This window comes from Epinephelus moara, chromosome 18 (genome assembly GCF_006386435.1).
Source record: "Epinephelus moara isolate mb chromosome 18, YSFRI_EMoa_1.0, whole genome shotgun sequence".
Taxonomy (NCBI): domain Eukaryota; kingdom Metazoa; phylum Chordata; class Actinopteri; order Perciformes; family Serranidae; genus Epinephelus; species Epinephelus moara.
This window is the reverse complement of record NC_065523.1, coordinates 19,075,070-19,080,942: the sequence shown is the minus strand read 5'-3', so window position 1 is coordinate 19,080,942 and position 5,873 is coordinate 19,075,070. Positions and strand designations below refer to the sequence as shown.

The 5,873-nt window shown below is 49.5% G+C and overlaps 1 pseudogene; it reads left to right on the top strand.

Moving 5' to 3' along the window:
• The first annotated feature begins 3,418 nt into the window (after positions 1 to 3,418).
• Positions 3,419 to 4,953, top strand: LOC126405607 (uncharacterized; annotated as a pseudogene).
• Positions 4,954 to 5,873: the final 920 nt, after the last annotated feature.

Below are 5,873 nucleotides of genomic sequence, written 5' to 3'. Positions count from 1 at the left end.
ACTTAAAAACCCCCGTGGCAACTCATGAGGATCTTAAAACTCTTATTTTCATGCATTTTTAATTGGTGGTAAAATAAAGGGAAGAGGAAAGAAAACAGGCCAAAATGAACTCCACAAAAAAAGTCTTTACATGTAATGCAGAGGCAATTTACAGCAATTTAGTGTGGCTGGAATCCAGCAGCCTCCTCGGGCGCCTCTTTTATTTTCATAGAAGATCCAGTGACAGTAATGAATCATAGTTAAGACCATACTGCAGTGTAAGCTTGCAGTTTATTAAACAGTCAGCAGCTCATTGCTTTTGATCCTTGGGACCGTCATTGTAATAGATTACAGTCCACCATGTTGATAGTTCTCCGAACGATCCTTCTCCGGCATTCCTTCCCCCCTTCCACATTTTAGACTTCATATTTCTTCACGGGGAGCTCGAGGGGGAAAACAACAACAAGCAAACAGACCCGAGGAGCCATGCTTTGGAATGTGAATGCAGTGACCTTGGCTCATGTTATCCTCCTGAGTGTTGAGTTTCTGTGGCTGAAGGCAGGAATTTAATCATTGCATTCTTTTGTCTGTGAAACAGGTTCACGCTGACATTCTGGTGAAGGACGAGATATGTTTGGAGAGAGTTATCAGGTCTTACACAGAAGCAGAACCCTTTCAGTTTCCCTCAACTGCATCATTTATCAGCAGATGATTGATACTTATATCTGGTGCTGACATGGGGCTATTCTTCTTAATTCTACTCAACATCCGCCATTAACGCTGGAGCAGCAAGTCAGGATGGGGTTATGTTGTTGATTAGTGTGCGCCATCAGTATCGGTGTGATTTGTGACAATGGCAGCGTCTGTTGAAGTCCTGGATATATTGATGGTGAAGGGCAGAAATATTGTTTTGTCACTCAAAGGAGGCCAGAGAGTGTGAACATATGCGCTTTAAAATTTCAATGAGGCTCATAAATTGTTTTCGGTCATCCCATGCATGCGTTTGTTTGAGCAATTGCCGTGACATGGCACTCAAATTGCTTTTTTGTGTTGCAAGTGTGTGTGTGTGTGTGTGTGTGTGTGTGTGTGTGTAAGTTTACCCAAAATTTAGGCTTATTCTGAGACGTTTCTGGTGCTAACATGTAATATAAGCTCTTTCAGCAGGAAGAGGTGACTCTCACTGTATTATTCTCTTCTTTATGTCTTTGTGCCAGCAACAGTGATGGCTGGAGACAGTGGGTCTCATTCATGAAAAGTGAGTAAATCTGTGTGTAGATTTGCACATAAAAGCCTACGCTACTAAAAACCAATCCATCGTAAAGTGACAGCGCGCTCCCGGTAATCAGCAATTAGCATAAATCCCCGCCCATGAATAGCCAATGACCACCATATAAGGAGGTGTAGGTGCATCCAGTCGACCTGTCAGTCGAGAGAAAGAAAAAAGAATTTCTCAGAAGCGGAGATCGAAATAATTTTGGGTGAAGTGGACTTAAGAAAAAACATTTTATTTTCTTCAGTTAGTAGTGGTGTGACAGGGACAGGCAAAGCGAAGGCCTGGAGGGAGGTAACAGATGCTGTTAATGTTGTCTCCGTAGTACAAAGAACCATGTCAGAGGTGAAGGGTAAATGGTTTGATATGAAATGAAGTTAACCAGTTAACTTAGGTTCGGGAGCAGGGTCATGCCTCAACCACACCTCTAATCACCTGACAAGCCTACTTATACCAGGCCAATCCATCCAGCCCTGTTTGTCTCAGATCTCTCAACAGATCCTCAGACAGACAGTGCTTCACGCACAGCTAAACAGCATCCCTGAATAAAGTCAATACAGCAATTAGCTACTCACCCACCATGGACGCCGAATTGCACATCGGTCCACCTGATTCTGACAGCGATCTCTACGACAAACTGTACGAGACCGGTTATCCTCCTCCGGAGCAGCAACCGGACCGCAGCCAAGCGACCCGCAGGACCGGAGCAGCAACCGGACCGCAGCCAAGCGACCCGCAGGAGTCGGGTGCGTTCGGTGGTCAACGTACCACAATCTCGCCGCTCAAGCTCCACCAACGAGATCTCTCCTAGAACCCGGGCATCATCTCCACCTTCCGCGAGGATCCACCACACCGGTCGCCGCAGGAGGGATCGCAGAGGCCGGCTTCATCCCTCTGCACCACCTACCCACCGGCAGCCTCCTTCACGTCAGCGAAGAGCCTCCGGTCCACAAACACGGCAGTCTCCACGTCCACAATCACCGCCCGACATCAGAAACTGGACTGTCGCCCGTCTCCAAAGGTTCCTGAAGGAAAAAGGCATCCACTTCCACCGTACCGACAACAAATCCAAGTTGTTTCAACTGTATTCAGCCTCCATCGCCGCTGCTTCGACCACGCTTCCCGTGCTTCCGGCTTCGACGCCCGGGCCAACCAACGCCGGCGTCACCAGCCGTGACGTCACTCAGGTCACCCCGCCACAACCACAGCCTGCAGCACCAGCCCCCCCTAGCGGGGGGGGAGGTTGTATGTCCCCCTGTGCCTGCTCCCTCTGTCTCTGACTTCTCTCAGCTAATCTCAGCTTTCTTTTCATCTCTGTCTTCGCAGGCTTCACAAAATCCCTGTGCACATGCATCCTTTCATCCCATCATCCCTTCCTCTACCCTTCCTTCAGTCATCCAAAACAACATGGCTTCTGCTCCCCTATCTTCTCTCACCAGCAGCACAGCAGGTCACATGGCTTCTGCTCCCCTATCTTCTCTCACCAGCAGCACAGCAGGTCAAAAGCCCAATGCATCAAACCAGGGGGCCCCACCACAAGCTGTACAGCCTGCTTCTCTCTTTCCGACTTGTCTCTTACCACGTCCATTTCGCTAATCAAGCAGCCGGCCGCATACAACAATTCAACCAAGCAACATACTGGGGCACTCTCGATTCCGAGTTATACTGCCGCATCTTCGCTGCCCGCACATCCCTCTCCTGCGAGTTGCGCGGAGCCCCCTCCCACCCTGCCACCACATGCACAGTCAGCGCCCCACCACCTCGATCACGTCCTTCTTCTTCACGCGACACCTCAGTTTTCAACCGTTTATCAGTAGCTGCACCCCCAACATCCATCATCCCTAAGCCTCACTCACGTCCCTCAGTCAATGTCCCAGTGCCTAAGGGGTTGGATAAACGGGGGCGTCCAATCCTCTACCAGGCAGGAAGGATGGTCTGCAATAATTTCAACCACCTGGGCTGCACCTCCTGCACATCTGTTCCTTCTGCGGAGGTGCGCACGCCAGGACCACCTGCCCTCACAACCCTACCACACATGCAGCATGACTAGCACGACACCTAGCCACACCCATTAAGGTAAACATCCTTGCCACTGCTCTAAAACATCATCTCTATAGAATGTTTGTTGATTTTCTCATCAATGGCTTCACACACGGTTTCCATCCCAGTATGGAAGTACTTCCCGACACTTCACACATCTGTCATAACCTCCAGTCCGCTCTCGCAGAACCTCACACTGTCGACACCCTGCTGGCTAAGGAAGTCAAAGAGGGTTTCATGATAGGGCCATTCGACAGTCCCCCGTTTCCTATATTCCGCATCAGTTCCATAGGCGTTGCAACTCGGAAATATTCAGGCAAAAAGAGGCTAATCATTGATCTATCTTCACCACACGGCTCACACATCCCGAGCATCAACAGCGTCATACCATGCCCAGATTTCTCCATGCAATACACAAACATTGACCATGCCATCACCCTCATCCGTCTAGCAGGACGCGGGGCATGGCTTTCCAAAGCTGACATCACCAGCGCATTTAAAGTTCTGCCCATTCACCCAGACTACTGCCGTTTTTTCGGCGTTTGCTGGAAAGGAAGTTTTTATTTCTCAGTACGCCTCACCTTCGGATGCAGAAGCAGTCCTAAGATCTTTGACTCATTCTCAGAAGCCGAAGCAGTCCTAAGATCTTTGACTCATTCTCAGAAGCCCTTTGCTGGATCTTGGTCAACAACCACAAACTCCCTCATGTATTACACCTCCTCGACGATTTTCTCATAGTCACTCCACCATCCTCACCCCCTCGCCACGAGCTCACTACCCTCATCAAAGCCTTTTTGGAACTTGGTGTTCCTCTTTCTGAAGAGAAAACCTCAGGGCCTGACACATCCATCGAGTTCTTGGGCATCACTCTCGATTCAGTCTCCTTCCAGGCTTCTCTGCCAGCCGAGAAAATACAGTGCATCACTTTGCTCCTATCTAACTATCTCCTAGCAGACAGATGCATCAAACGCCAGCTGCTAGCCCTCCTTGGCCATCTCAATTATGCCATTCGCATAATTCCTCAGGCAAAATCCTTCCTCTCCAACCTCCCGACTAAAGCAGCAACCGTCCCCTCACTCCACGACAGAGTCACCTTAGATGACGCCTGCAAAATGGAAATGCGCATGTGGCAGCATTTCCTGTCCTCCTGAAACGGCATTTCGTTCTTTTATGAAGACTACCTCACGCAGCCCAAGGACATCCAACTTTACACAGACGCAGCTCCCTCCAAAGGTTTCGGCGGCTACTATGGAGGGAGGTGGTTCGCTTCAGCTTGGCCCCCAGAGTTTAGGTCTCTCGATTCAGAGTCCCGCTCTCCTTCATCTGCACTCCATGAGCTATATCCCATCATCATAGCTGCCATTCTTTGGGGGCACGAATGGTCAAAAAAATCCATACTCATCCACTCCGATAACACAGCAGCCGTAGAGATAATTAACAAAGGGCGATCTCGCTCTCCCATCATCATGCAGTTCATGAGCAGACTCACACTAATCTCAGCTCAACAACAGTTCATTCTCCAGGCAGCTCACGTTCCCGGTCATTACAACAGCATCGCTGACTCATTGTCTCGCTTTTCATTCCAGAAATTCAGACACTTGGCTCCAAACTCGGATCTTCATCCCACATCAGTCCCACCGTTTTCAGCCACAATATTCATTTAGCTCCACAGCTAAGAAACCTCACAAGCGCCTCACAAGAGGCCATACTGAACAGCCTCGCTCCCAGCACTCTCTCTGCCTATCTAACCGGCTGGAACTCTTTCAAAGCATATCACGCCATCTACCAGATGTCATTTCCCTCTCTCGACATCACATCCATCTGCAACTTCATCACCATGCTCATTCCATCTTAAACATCCGAGCATCCACTATCCAGACCTACCTAGCAGGAATCAACTGTTTCTATAAACTCGTCACTGGCTCCCCTTGTCCAGCCATCTCTCATTCACACGTTACAATGCTAGTCAAAGGCTTGCGCAAACAGGAACCCGTGCCTCCAACTAGACGCCTACCACTCACCTCCGACCTTCTCAGCCTCTGCATCCACACCCTACATTCAGGCTACGTGTCCCCGATGGTCGACTTAACCCTCGAATCCATGTTCCTGCTGGCTTTCTTCGGGTTCCTGAGATGCTCTGAATTTGCCCCAACTTCTTACGCTTACAAGGAAGCGTAAGAAGGAGCAAGGAGCAAAACCGATCAACTGGGCATTTCCTTCCCCATCTACCTCTTCCGCCTCAACTCCTATCTCAGCCCATATGAGCCACTGACAAAATACATCCACTCCAGGTTTGCTTCCAACGCATTACCTCAACACCCACTATTTCTCACTGACACAGGAAAAATGGCCACCCGATTCTGGTTCCAGAAACATCTACACAGAGTCCTCCGCATTTCAGGCATTTCTTCTGAACATTACTCAAGCCATTCCTTCCGCATCGGCGCAGCCTCCACCGCAGCCAGAATGGGCATCTCTGACCAAACCATCCAGGTCCTAGGTCGCTGGTCCTCTCAGGCATACCACACATACATACATAACAACCTCAACGATCTACGTCAAGCTCACATCCAATTGAGCTTAT